Raw genomic sequence first — 15,188 nt, 5'->3', positions numbered from 1 at the left:
AAAAAACTGTCACAATGATAAACATGCGGCAATTGACGCAATCATTGTCTGTCCATGAATTGAATTAAATCAACTCAAGTGCGACAATCCATCCTCTGCCTCACACCCACTCCGACATCATCACAACAGCATTACAAGCATATGGATAACGTTTCAACTATGCCCAATTTTTTTATATACACTTGTAAAAGGTATTTTAATTTATTCAATATCTATGATATTTTATTTATATTGCTTATTTGTTAGAGTGTATGCACGTCCCTATGTCCCAGCTGGAGTTTGAGCTTAAATATGTTTATTATTTTTGGAGAGAACTCAAATATTTTCTGAGCAAATGTTATTTTGCTTATCGTATTGCAATTTTATTTAGCAACCTAAGAAAGAAAAAATGTTGCTTAATATTAAATAGCTGTAACTAATATATTGTATTTTTCTGTAAGGGCATTGCAAGTTCGTATCCGAAGTGCTATTTAAATTCGGATTCTGCTCTTGTTTGGTGTCAAATGAATGGTTTGTGTCATGCATGCGCAGACATTGAAATCAAACTAAAATAAGCAAATGGAGTGCCAGCATCAAATCATATCCTACAAATGATAGTCAACCCTTTTGTGCTATGTGCTGTGCTGTGCTATGTGTGTGTGGTTTTTTGTGGTTGTTGGAGTCGGGGACGGGGTCATATGGGCGTATCGTATGCGTAATGCGCCCTGTAATTCCGTTTGATTTCACTGCAGGACATTAGCGAGGCTCAACGTCGCATTTCGCTTATTAGAATTCGCTTGTGCCGCTGGAGTGTAATAAATTTTCGAGCTGTTGCAACAAATACCCACACTCACACACACAATCACACGTGCCACACATACAACGCTCCACCAGCAATTTCAAAGTTTATCACCAAAGCGTCTGCAACTTATCTCGCTCTCGCTTTCTCTCTGTCTCTGAGAGTTTCTTTCTCTCTCTATAACTCCACCTCTCTCTCTCTCTCTCTATCTTTCTTTGTAACTCTATCTTGTTGTTGTCTGCACGTCTGCTGTGGTTATGTGAAATCACATCGTAAAAATGTCCAAGTCCAAAGGCTGCGCGCCAAAGCTCATAAGTCCTGCTGCTTCCGCTGCTTGTTCCTGGCACTCCTGCTGCTCCTGCTGCTCCTTTCTCCTGCTCTTGTTTCTTCTTGTTTCCTTGTCGTTTCACCTGTCGCTTGGAATTGGCATTAGCGCGCAACCCTTTTTTTTTGCCTGGCCTTTCAATTTATAGATGGCGCGCATATAAATATTTATTTCCATGTGCAGCTGCCTATATTTGGCGGCATCGGCAACATATAGCTACCAGCAGCAGCATCACCACCACCACCATCACCACCACCAGTGGCACCACCATCGTCATGCCTTGGCATCATTATTATTTTTATGATGGCCTTAAAAGCATCGTCTTGGTCGCTCAATAAACATTCATGTTTGCCCGTCTCGACTTGCAGTTTTCAATGTTTTCAATAAGCGAAAGTGCCTTGCTCCAAACTTGCCCCGTTGCAAGTTCAGCATCGGTTGCGAGAAGTTCGTGTGTGTCTGTGTGTGACCGCCGATGCCATCAAATAATTAAAGGTCAACCATTCAAACAACTGGCCAACCAAAAGGCTTTACTGTCCAACCTAAACAAACAATAAACCTGTTGAAATTTCTGCCACAAATATTATGCATATATCTGAATGGGGCTCATCACAATGAATTTCCGTTATGCATTAGCTGTATTTAATGGCCTGCCATAAAACAATACAAACACGTGGCAGATATGAGCTGCTGCTTTTCGCAGATACATATCAGAATTTTAATTAGGCTAAACGCTGTTGCACTTGCCACATTGCTGCCCCAAATGCTGATTGTGCCTACGAAAGTGAAATTTTTAAATTTATGAATACACTATAATATTGGTAATTTGTATGCATATGTGGAGCTCTTTTGTTTGATACATGGGTCACTATGGTCGTTAAGTGTCGATATAAATAGTTATAATTGAAGTATTTGAGATAATCACTAAGAAACACTTTGTATTTGCTTTTGGTAAATTGCTTATTTTTATCTCTATTTGTATTTTTCATAGCACACTTAACATTTTGAAGTTCAAAATTTGCAAAATCTTAATAATGATATTATTAATCTATTTTCTAGTGTTCAACTTTGTTTTAATGCCGATTAACTGGCTTGAGGACAATGATGGCTTTTCATTTATTAGAAATAAACAGCTTATTTTGTATTCATTTAATTTTGGATCACTAAACGAACTTTTCTCCTTTTTCTTCTTGTAAGCAGCTTATTTTGTATTCATTTTATTTTACTAAAATTTATCTTTTCAAAAACTCTTATTTATATTTTGTGTACGTGGCAGAGTATTGTTGAGTTGTTGTCTACATATTTCAGTCAATAGATTTGGTGTTGCATACTTTTCAGTGCAGATTGGAGCACATTTCAGGTTAATGAAAACAACATGCAGATGGAAATGTCAATTTACAAAACAGAGCAGAAAATGTTGCAACTGCAGGCAGGCGGAAAGACAGGCAAATAAACAGAAACAGCAACAGCAACAATAAACGCACAAATTGAGCTGCATTTTGAATTAATAACATATCCGGCAATATATACGATGCTATTTCGGTGTATGTATGATAGAATGCCGAGAGCATCTTGTTGTTTGCAGTGGCATGTTAAATATGTATTGGTAAATTGGTTACCAATTACACAAATCTCATAATGGTATAAGGACCGGACTAGCTAAAGATCGAAGGGGGGATAGTGTCTAGCGGTCAGCTTGTGCTCCGTTTGCTACAAACCAATTGTGGGATATTGATTAGATGTTGTTACTGGTTTGCTGGTTAGCTGGTTGCCTGGTTTGTAGCACTTGCCACAAGCCAATTTGCAGCTTTTGTTCTCTCTGCAAAATGAAACCCTTTAGCAGGTGTTGATGTTTGCTAAGTAGTCAAGTAGTGTTCTAACACCGGCCCAACTCGTCCTGCCCCTCCTTGTTGCTGCTGCATGGTTAGGTGCACATTGCTTTGATTATTTTATATTTTGTAGCAAATTGCAGGCAAATAGTTGCGGTACATTGGGCTTCAGAAAAGACATTTAATACTTTACAGTGGCAACCACAATATTGACTTTCACCTGGATGGGGCAGGTAGAAAAATCGTTGCGTTATTTGCAGAACAAAATGAGAGCAAATAGAATGCTCAGACAATTGACATGCGGGTGGCTCCGTTACTCGGAACTGACTAAGATCCGTTTTCTTAATGACTAGTTATGATGGTATTTAACTCGACACAGGGATACAGAAAACTTATATTTTTGTTTCAAGTACAAAATTGTCTGAGCGGTAAAAGTCGTTCGCCAAAAAAATATTCCGCTTATTGTTTTTAATTCTTATTTTTGCTTTGAGAGCTCTTTTAAGTCTGAGAGTTTCCATTTGTGATTTTCAATGAAAATTGAATCTAGATGTTAAAAAAAATGTAATCTAAACTTTTAGATTAGAAGTACAATGAATTGTGATTTTTATTTATTTACTTTAAACGTCGATGAAAATGTACTTACTTAAGAATATTCAAGAACAAAACTGTAGGTAATTAATTCCGTTTCTAGTAAGCCTGTGCTTATATTGGCCAAAATCTATTCGCATAAGGCCCAAAAGGTGCAGCTATCGATTGCTGAGCTTTAATTAGGGTCGCACTTGATTGAGCAGAAACAAATTGTGTTGCAATTGGCAATTAGAATTACGGTGCGACTTGCAACTTGCCTGCCAGCTGTTGCCTGGCAGCAAATAAACAGCAATTTGGTTAATTGCTTTACAGCCTGCACAGGTGTGCAACTGTATGTGTGTGTGTGTGTGTGTGTATTTGTGTGTTTTTCCCTTTATAAATTCATATGTGTCAAAGCATTTGCAACTGGCTGAAAATTACTTGAGCACACTTTATGATCTTAATAGTCAATAATGTGTGTGTGTGAGTGTGTTCGTGTGACCTGTCAACCCTTTTTTTTTTGGCTTGTTGGCAGCTTGCGCTAGGGTTGCTGTTGCCTCATTAGACGATAACAACAACACATTTTTGGCATTGACGCTAGAATAAAATTCAAGTTTGCTTTTTTATGCGCGCTCATAAACAGAATTGAATTGCCGCCGCCCTTGTGTGTGTGTGCCTCACTATTGTGTGTGAGTGAGTGTGTGTGCGCCTTACATTTGCTTGCCTTTTTAATAGTTAACGAGCTCCACGAACCCCCAACCTTAAAAAGAAACGCAAAACTTTGGCGCTGCTTTTGTATATTTTGGGTGCATATTTTGGCAATCTACCAAAAAAAAAAAAAGAAGAAAAGGGATTCGCAGGACCCTTGACAAAAGCTGGTCAAGGGCTGCCTTGGGCTCATTGTTGGGACATTGTTGCAAAAATATGCCTTTTATGGGCTTATAAAAGTGGCATGACCGGAAATTACAAATGTCCATATAATGTCAATACAAGTGCAGATTAGTGGCTGTCATGTGGCTCATTTTAGAAAGGGGCCAGTCGGAGTCGGGGAATAGGGGCGGCTCGCTGGTGGGCGTGTCAGCAAATGATTTTGGCAATTGTGCTAAATTTAAGACTGAAATTACCAACAGTGCCCCTCGAATACCCAGCTACCCAGCCACCACCCACTCGCTTATTTGCTTTAAACAAACATCTGATAAATGCCGGAAGTCATTTGCATGCACAGCGTAACTGTATGTGTATGTAAAAGAGTGTGTGTGTGTGTGTATGTGTTTGTTTGTTTGTCGTTGAGTTCTGTGCATGGTGCATGTTTAGATGGATTTGTCGATTTGTGGTCGGACTGCAAATGCATTAAATGCTAGCGTAAACACAGCAACTTGATAATCCTGCACAGCCAACCAGCCTGGTCAGACGGAGGCGGTGTGTGTCACGCCCACATATACTGTATGTGAGTGTGTGTGTGCTTATACCCTGTGTATATTAAAAATTAGTCAAATGGACTGTCTGCAGTTTGAACCACTAAAGTTTCACATACTCTGATTTTTCATTGATATATTTATTCGTTAAGCCAAAATCTAACAGAAAAGCCAATAGAGTTGACATTAATCTACTTGTTCGATGCATAAAGTGTTATTTATGCAAAGATGAAGCTTCACTAAATTGAAACTAAACTATTTAAATTAACAAGCTTATTTGTGACCGAAACAAAATCGCACTTTCCGCTTGCTCGACTCTCCAACTCGGACTCTTCGATAGTGGAAACTATCGATATTTACTAAAATTACAATGTAGTGTTTACATAAGCGAATAAGATTTAACAGAGTTATGTGAAGTAGCGATAAATTGACAAATTAACAGCTGATCATTCAATAGCAGTTGTATTCAAATTAATTTGACCAAACACTACTCTCATCTTTAAGTAAAGAATATTTGTACTTAAGATAAGTTCAGAAGAGGAACATCTAACTAAAATTAAAATGAAATAACAACTTTAATTATCCAAAAAATTCAAATCAGAGCTGATGAAAGAGCATCTTCTTGTCGAGCATTGTCGACTGGAGAATTCATAGCTGTTGTGTGTTGGTTGCTGCTGTTGTTTAGGCATTTTGTGTTAATTTCATGCCAAGCAGCATGGGTGTGTTGTGCCTAGCACACACGCATACACACACACACACGGAGACACACACACACACAAGCAGACACACATGTAAGCAAATGCACACACAGGGACAGACTTATTGCGGTCTCTGTGCGTCTCTGAATTATGTTTTTGATTTTAGTTGACAATAAGCGGCCACAAATTTATTGTCTACAACTGCAAAATCGAAGCGATGACAACAACAACCCGAACAACAAGAACAAGAACAACAGCACCAGCAACTGCAACTGCAACTGCTGCGTGGGCGTTGTGCAAAGTGCTAACTGCGACAAGGCATGGCTCTGACAGCTACACAAACACACGCAAAGAGAGAGAGAATGAAAGAGAGGCACAGGCAGAACTGCATTGTTTGCAACGGCCTGTGTTGCATTTGCGAATGCAACACGCCACACTTGATATTAAAGTGCACGCTGGTGGTACCTTTTTGGGTGGTGCGGTTCCTGTGGTTTCTGCGGTTGTTTACCATCTAAATTTTCTGCTTTGGCTGCTACTGTTGTTGCACAGCCTTTTAATTGAAAACTGGCTGCAATTTACGAGTAGCCGCTCGCAGGCTGTTGACTGCCTAAATCTCAAAGCTTAAAGCTAGCAAAATACCTAGAAATTAATATTGTAGCAGTCTAAACAAATTATATTTCTTTATGAAGCACGCATTTTACTTTATTCACAACGATTCTTCTGCTTCAAGCTGGTGATCACACAAGTGATATCGATCGATATCGATATTATAGTTAACAACAGAGTTGCATGTTAAGGTACAGAGTTAAGTTACAGTCTGTTAGTAAACTAGTTGCCTGCTACAAAATTCATATGGCTAAAATACTAATGAAGAAAACTATATGAGGAATAATAAATGTTGACTATTGACACTTATAAATTAAGCATTAAGACGATCTTCAGTTCTAATTAAAGTTCTTTCTTTGTTTGTTGATGTGTATATTAATATAAATATATTTTTAATATATTTAACTCCTAACGAATTTAAATAAAGTTTTGTGGTTTTACAGCTCAAGTTTATTCGGCAGACAAAATTAGTAAGAGACACATTACGCGACTTTATTTGTGTGCTCCATAAAATTGAAGATGACATCATAAACTTGTGGCGCTGATCCCAGCCAGCAAATTCCGGAGGTGCAGTGGTTGGAAGGGTTCAGATTTGCAGCACAGTTCCACAATTTTGGAGTTGCAGTCGATGTTTTGGCATGCAGTCAAGATGTGGTCCCTAACACGCGCCGGCTATGAGACCAGGGGCCGAGCCGTAAAGGTGTTTTTATGGCCGCCATGACAACGGTCTACAACAGTAAGAAAAGTGATGAGAGGGGAGAAGGAGAAGGAGGAGGGGGGAGGTGTGTGTGGGGCAAACTGCAGATGGGCAGCATGCTGTTTGCGCCTGGCTGTGTTGTCGATATTTGCACGCGACTCTGTTCCGGTCCCCGAATGCCCTGTGAGTCTGACTGCCAGCTCTGGTCTGCTGCCAGCAGTTGTTTGTCCAGGCTAAGCGCCAAGGATTGGCTGCCAGGTAACCAACAGAATAAGAGAGCGAGGGAGAGAGGGAGAGCTGGCGAACGAGAGAGATAGAGAAACTGATAGCTGCTAAGTTGGCTTGCAGGTGTGATTTTATGCAATTTGCTTTCATATTAAATGAGTAGCTATCGGTGAGCTGTGCCTTTTGAGAAGGGGGTGGCAGAGAGATGCTATGCATAAGAAGAACTTTCATTCATTGCTGCAGCAAAGGGACAGGGAGGCAGGGGAGCTGCCCCTATGGCAGCAAAGAAACTGTGCAAACTGTGCAGCTGCAAATCCGCAATCAGACAAAGCAAATAATTTTGCAAAAATAAATATGAGGGATTATTGTGCAGGCTGGTTGAGCGGCAGGCTGGTGGAGGGGCAGGGTGATGGGTTGCAGGGAAAAGAGGCGTGTAGCCTGAAAAGTATGCTGTAATAAAAGTGCAGCTAAGTCGAGGGTCGCCGCCAGCCGACAGTTGTTGTTGCCGGGCCTGCATGGCGATATTAAATTTCAAGTGCATGTGTTAAGCTGTTGCCGTGCTTGCCACTATTTGTGGCACTGACTCGACCTGCCTGTTTGCCATTGAATTGTTTGTCCTTGTCTTGTGCAGCAAAACTGCTGCATCAGCAAATAAAATAAATGCAACCCTCACCCATGCCCCTCAATGGGGAGACATTCGCATTTGAATGCACTTGCCACTTGAGAGATTAGCCTACGAAGCCGCCCGCCTTGCCACAAATTTACCTTTTGTCATTGCTCTTATTTATTTTTGTTATTTTTATTGTTATTGTCTATTTCTTGATTTAGACGCCAGCCCATCAGAACATCAGCCCGTCAGCCTCTTGTCCCGCCCCTTTCAATCCCACCACAGCAGTCATTATTTTGATTATGTAACTTTTTCTGCTGCCCTTTTTTTTCGACAGTTTGTTTGCATTTCGGCCTGCGCCCTGCTCCACCCTGCATCGCCACCACTCTTACCAAATCATATTTTTTTATTATTATTTTCTGGCTCCATCTCACCCTCCATCTCACCCTCTCTCTCTCACTCTCTCTCTCTCTCTGTCTTCCCACATATCTACCTTACTCGCTCTTTCTCGCTCCGATTCTCATTTCTGCTTGTCATTGTTTGGCTATTGTTGTTGGCTTTTGTAAATCTACTTTTAAAATATTAAAAAAGCAGCAAAAAATGCTTGCTCTCAAATGTCGTATAAATTCATTGCGCAAAAAAGCTGGTAGAACAGAAGACAGAAAAACGTCAACAGGCATCAGCAGTCAGCCGTCGCCAGAAATGCAGAATTAGTAAAAATTTTTAGCCAAATTAAATGACTGCCATTAGGCGGGCCAGGCTCATTGTTTGCGTTTGACTGCACCGAAATGGGGCAGCAATTTCACGATGACATTGAATGGGTGCTGCTAAAATCTGGCATTTCCGTCTCGTCTGCATGTGCATTACACTTAAAGCAACATCTGCCGGGCTGCATTATAAGTACTTATAGGTTAAGTTGAAATTTTACAAATATCTTTGCAATTCCGCTCAGTTGTTTTGTTAAAAATCGTAAGAAATTAATTGGAATAAGATTGCAGTGAAAACTTAAAATCAAGCATTTAATTTGAGACTGAAGGATATGGAAGCTGATAGTTGAAACCTCTCAGAAAAGAGGACCAAGGAGAACAGATAGTCGCTTAGCCGACTTTTTAATAGATTAAGGCTAAGTTGAATAAAGTAACTAAATGTTTACTTATAAAATAATATAAATTTAAATTAAAATCGAACAGAAGAAATATCGATCAATCTAATAAAGTATAACAGAAGAGAACGACTGAAACTAATTTTAAATTCTGTTCGTTTAATATAATATTTAATCCCTGATTATTGATTATATAAGCTATTAGCTGTTAGCTATTTGTTTGCTATTAGCAACTGGGGAAAAAAATCATAAATTAAAATAAAATATCAATAAAAGCAGAAAGATGCACTTAATCTTTTGCACATTCTAATATAGTTTCAATTTAATTTTAACCCAAAGCAATAATCAAAATATTGACTAGCTAAAATTAGCTAGTTGCAGAAATGTACAATTTAATTCACAGGCGCTGCACAATAATGATTGTGTTATGCGGGAAAGACCACGCACGCACACATATAAAGAGGCAGGCTGAGAAAGAGAAAGAGAGAGAGATATATATATAGAGAGAGACAGAGAGAGATAGATAGAGAGAGAGAGAGATAGAGAGAGAGAGGGCGCACTTACAATGACAAATGCACATCATTTGGCTTATTAGAGGTTTATTTCGCTTTTGGCACTCAACTACAATACCATTACACACACACACACACACACACACACACACACACACATACACTTCAGAAGTTCACACGCCTTTTGGTAATGAAAACCGGCTAAAATCAAAGCCACACACACACACGCGAACACACATTTAATTCGGTCCAAGTTTGGCATTGCGCGACGCCAATTGGCAATTTCATTACAATGCTTAATCATCATTACTTGCCGACGAACCCCTTCTCCCCCCATCTAACCACCTTTTATGGTACAGCTATAAAGTGTAGAAATGTGTGTGTGGGGGTGTGTGTGCGTGTGTGCGTGTGTAACACATTCGCAATATTGTGTTCGCACTTCCGTGAGCTACAAAATGTAAAAATAGCAAGCGAAAAATGGCATTCGCCGTTCAATTTCATGTGTTGGTGTCAATGTGTGTGTGTGTGTGTGTGTGTGTGTGTGTGTCGAGCTGCCATGTCACCGTGCACATGGCTGGATGGCCAGATTCACGTACTGCTATTTGATTATATATATGTAACCATATCATGCAGCGTGCCACGATGCCACCTTGCCACAAACACACGCACAGACACGTTGCCACTCAGGCAACTGCGGCTGTTTCGACTGCCTCTGCAGTAGTCGCGTCAAATGCAGTTTATGCCCCGGCCATAAATCAAAATTTTTGGTTTCTGCTGTCAGCCACTGGCAACGGGCATGAGCTCTTTGCCACGAGCCGAATGCAGCAGCAGCAACAGCAGCAGCAACAGCAGCATCAGTCGCCGCAGCAACAGAAGTGCAGAAGAGTGCTCAATTTCTCGATTTGTTGTTTTTGGCATTTGCTGTTGCTGTTGCCATAGATGTTGCTGCTTTTGCGTAACTCGTTTATTTTCGTGGTCATAATTTGCCGATGCTGCCAGCTTCAATGGTCCACTGCAGCTGCACTTTTATTTCATTCATTCCGTAGTCACGCTTTACTCCTTCATTGTCCTGCGTTCTGCTAAAATATTGGTTTAGATTGTGTCAAACAAATTGAATTTGCAATTTTTTTGATGAATCCCAAATCGTAGCGGTTGACGGCTTTTACCCACAACTTTTCTGTGAGAAGGGGATTGGGTTTAAAGGAATTGCATTTGCATTGGCAACTGCTAAACAAAGTGTTTTTTTTTTTCTTGCTCATTGTTCGATTGGTAAGTTTCATGTTTGCCATTTACGGCAATCATTGGCATTGGAGATTCAATCTATCTGAGCCAAAACAAATCGGAGCTGTTTACAAATGGCTTTTCAAAAAGCAGGTAAGAATTACATACACATCTGGAACATCAGTCAAATTGGTGGGTAGACGATATCTTCCAAATTTCCAAAAAGAAAGAAATATAAATTTGCTTTGACTGTTACGAATTGCAATGTATTCATTTGTAGCTATTATATTCGTACATTAAAAATAAAGGCAAATAAGAAAATTATGAATTACACAAAAAGAATGTTCACATCTATTTTGTGGTCCAGGTGTATTATATATATTATTATAATATATATTATAGGTTGGAAATAATCTGATAGGATGGTTATAAGCATTCTTGATTTATACCAGAAAGCTATAAAAAAAAACTTTGTTTGAGGGGTACTCTTATTACGCGTGTTAAAAATTAAAATGTGGATTATTGGTTGTTGCTTAAGATTGATTTTTTTTTTAATTCAAGCCGTGGTTTTCTAGCATCTAAAAGCCACCAAAGCATTCAAAATGAGCAACTCTCTGGCAAATATTCAACTTATTTTAGTCATTTTAGTTTTTTTTTTTTTTTTATTGTTGTAGAGGGTATTTTAATTTTATTTTCAGATTTGAAACGTATCCAGCCCGTTAACGTATAAATATTCTTGATCAGCAGCACTAATCGAGTCGATATAGCCATATTTACTTGTTACTCCGGCCAAAAAGCTTATTTAATCATCGGTTTATCAAGATAACCGTTCTTTCTTCTTATAATTTCTCTTCTTTTACTTTTAAATGTATTAAAAATCTTCTCATAACTACGCATTTTACAGATTTCTTCATGCAGTGTTAGAATGTTAAGCTGTTAAGCTTAGCTTAAGTCTCTTGCCTGCCACTCACAAGACCACACACCTCAGTTGCCTTGACCAAATATTCAGACACAAGCACACACACACATGCACACACTTTTTCTATATTTATATATATATATTATATGTTATACACAATATTCCTTTCTGGCATTTACCGCTGAGCATCATTCGACATGCGATGCGCGCCTCATTTGTTCGGACTTTCAACATCATCATCAGCAGCAAGAAACATTTATGTGTCTGTGTGTGTGTGTGTGTGTGTGTGTGTGTATAGTGTCTAGTGTGTGGGTGTGTGTTAGTATGTAGGTGGTCAGTGGCTGCTGCTACTGCTGCTGCTGCTGCTTCTGCCGTTTTCACGTGTTGCAAGTTAATAGAGAGCCAAGTTATGGCCTGCAAGTGAATTTCGGACTGGCCATTCGGCTGAGGCCAGGTTATAGAAACATAAAATTTGTGCACAATGCACTAGACGAAATTTTCCACATGAATGGCAAATGCCAGATAGAAAGAGACGGCAAATGGGAGCGAGTTATGTTTACTTCTTGCTCTTTACTCAATTTTTCTTTATATTTTTATTCGGCCAGCGATTGTGGCTTTTTATCGGGGACATCGATCTTTGTCCTTGCGTTTGACAGATCAAAATTAGAAATCAACAACAACAAAGAATTGTTATGGCATATATGAGTGTGTGTGTGTGTGTGTGTGTGTATGAGTGTAGTGGCTGTGCGCCTTTTTTAATAGCTAATTGAATTGCTGGCAAATAATTTGCTGCACGCTTTTAGGCGAAGTCGAAAAGTGCAAAAATTGTAACAAGCCGCTTTTGTTGGCAGGCAATTGGCTGTTGGGAGAGGTGGGGCCGGGTGGAATGCCGTTATTCGGCTCGCTTATCAACATTGTGAGGCTGTGGCAGACTTTAAGTGATTTTGATTTCAGCGATTTGCCTTTCATATGCAAAGCAGCTGAGTGGGGCGGATACGAAAGGCAGGCACAAAACTGATGACGCAGCAACAACCGCACTTGAGCTGATGCCACTTGATGCCGCTTTGAATCGCAACATTGGGGCGCGCCCGAAAAAAGTGCCCGTTTAGCGGTTTATTTTAATGCTAACAGCAATAACAACAACAGCAACAGCAACAACAACAACACGAAACAGTTTATGCATTTTCTCGGTGGCAGCACACACAAGCGTCAGGTACAAATTTGCATAGCTTTTTTCCTGGCTGTATGTTTTTGTGAAATGGCGCCACTTTTGGGCGATGTTTACAAATTTGATTTTCGTGTTTGATTTGCAGCTGGAGCGTGAAAAAGGGCACCAATATGTATGTGTATGTATGTAAGCGGTAGAGGTAGGAGGAGGTGGACGTGGAGGTGGAGGTGGAAGAGGGGGACGACGCACGTGTCTGCGAAATGGAAAGCCAAATGGCAGCCAATGTCTGCTGCCGACTATTTATAGTCTGACCCTAGCTAAATGAAACTGTAAATTAGACACTACATGTTAAGACAAAGAGAGAGAGAGAGAGAGTGGGCGGCGCAGTGGCAGTGGCAGAGAATGGGGCAAAGAGGCAGAGGACAGGGGACAGACAATGCCAGCGCATAATAATAACTGCAGCTGTACAAAAAGAAACTGAACAGGAAAAAAAGAAGAAGAAAAAAGCAGCCAAACATAATCAAAGCGGCGCCTAAAAGCAGCAGCAGCAGCAGCAACAACGACAGCAGCATCAGCAACGACGGCAGCAGCAGCAGCAGCGGCAGCATCTCTGAAAGCAGCGCAGGGGAAATGTCGCCGCATCCGGCAAAGTAAAATGAACGCTGGGCGAAACAAGCGAAATGAACGCGACACGAACGTCACTGCACGCACGAGCAGAAACGAAGTGTGCACGAGTGCAGCCGAGTCGGCAAAACGAAACGAGTGCAAAGCGTTGGCACAGCGGCAGCAAAGCGAGCTTTTTGGGACAGGAGCAAAGCTCGCTGCTCGTGTTTGCTCTTATAGACTGCGACTGCGATGCGTGCGCAGGCTGCGCTGCTGCTGCTGCTGCCAGTGATGCTGGTGCTGCAGCTGCAAAACTGTTAAAAATATTTCCCCATGACGTTGCTGCTAGCTGCGCTGCCGGGCTTATCTCTGCATCTCTCAATGTGTGTGTGTGTGTTTGTGTGTAGGTGTGTGGGTGAGGGGGTGGCTGTCATTGTGCTCTTCAGTTTTCGCGCACTCTTTTCATTTGCGGAGTTTTCCTTTTTGCGTGCGTCTTGCGTTGCTTTTCTTTTTGCATATCCCCACCCGGAAAATTCATCGTGCTCGATGCGACGACGTCGGTATAAAAACGCCCGCAACGCATTTCGTTGCTCATAAGTTGAAATCATTGCGTCCAGTGTGTGTCCTGTGTCCTGTGTGCTGTTCCTGCTCCTGTCTCCACTGTCAACATCTCTGGCGAAGCCACCGCAGACGCTAAGTTCGTTGGGAAACACACACGCAGACGCACACGCACCTCCACTAACAATATTTGTTACTGTTCATAAGTGAAAAAATATTTAAAAAAAAAAATATTTAAATAAATAACAAAAGACTACAAACTATAAAAAACGAGAATAGTGCAAATGCATTTAAATTAACAGTTAAAAGTACATAAACAATTTAATATCAAAAAACGAATATGTCAACAAATTAAAGCGAAATGTTTGAAGGAATTTTAAAATTACAATATTAATTTGTGTTTAATTTTATTTTGTTTTTTTTTTTTTCTACACATATTCAAAATGGCACCAATTTATTAATATATATTTGTATTTTGATTATTTTCCTTTTTTGCTTAGCCTAATTGAACAAAAGTAATTTGCATAATTTGTGGGCCATTATTTATTTACATTTGTTTTTCCGTTTTACACACACATGTTGTATTTCAATTATTGGCACACCTTTAACATAGGCAATTAAAAGGCACACAATGGCAGAGAAAGGGAGACCCGAACCGAATGTAGTACATGTAATTATACCAGCCAAAAAAAAAAGCATACAACCAATATTTCTGCAATCATAAAAGAGAAACAAAAAAATAATTAAAATGACATTTGACTGCATTTGAACAGCTTTGTTAATTATGCGCGAGAAAATTAAAATATTAAACAAAAAAAAAAAAAACCATATACAAACAATTTATATGTATATATTAATAAAAACAAAATGCAATTCAATTGAAAATCATTTAACCATGAAAATATGTAAATTATGTAAAATTGATAAATTGTTGTAATCGCTGTTGGCAAAGCAGTCGACACAGCTGAGGGCAGTTGAAAGCACAATTTGAGAGGTAAGCAAATAAATTTTATTGAAATTCATTACATAATATCATCAGCTCATAAAACATGGCATTAATTATACATTTCCATGCAAATTGCAAATATATTCACATACACCCACTCAAACAGGGTTTCAACATAAATTAATTTCAGCTCTATTTAGTCAGCCGTTAAAACCAACTAACTACATATATTGGGGAATTTGTGTATTTGTATGTGTGAGTGTGTGTGTGTTTACCTCGTGTTCATTTCATCAGTTGCCATCCATTCCCAAATTAATTGCTTTTCCCAATTACGCAATTAGAAATACGTTTGATCCCAAAACAAGCGGCTGATTATTACAACAGAAATTAATGACGAATTGTAGTCTTGAGTGTC

This window comes from Drosophila grimshawi, unplaced genomic scaffold (genome assembly GCF_018153295.1).
Source record: "Drosophila grimshawi isolate 15287-2541.00 unplaced genomic scaffold, ASM1815329v1 contig_1369, whole genome shotgun sequence".
Lineage (NCBI taxonomy): Eukaryota > Metazoa > Arthropoda > Insecta > Diptera > Drosophilidae > Drosophila > Drosophila grimshawi.
This window is presented reverse-complemented; position numbering follows the sequence as displayed.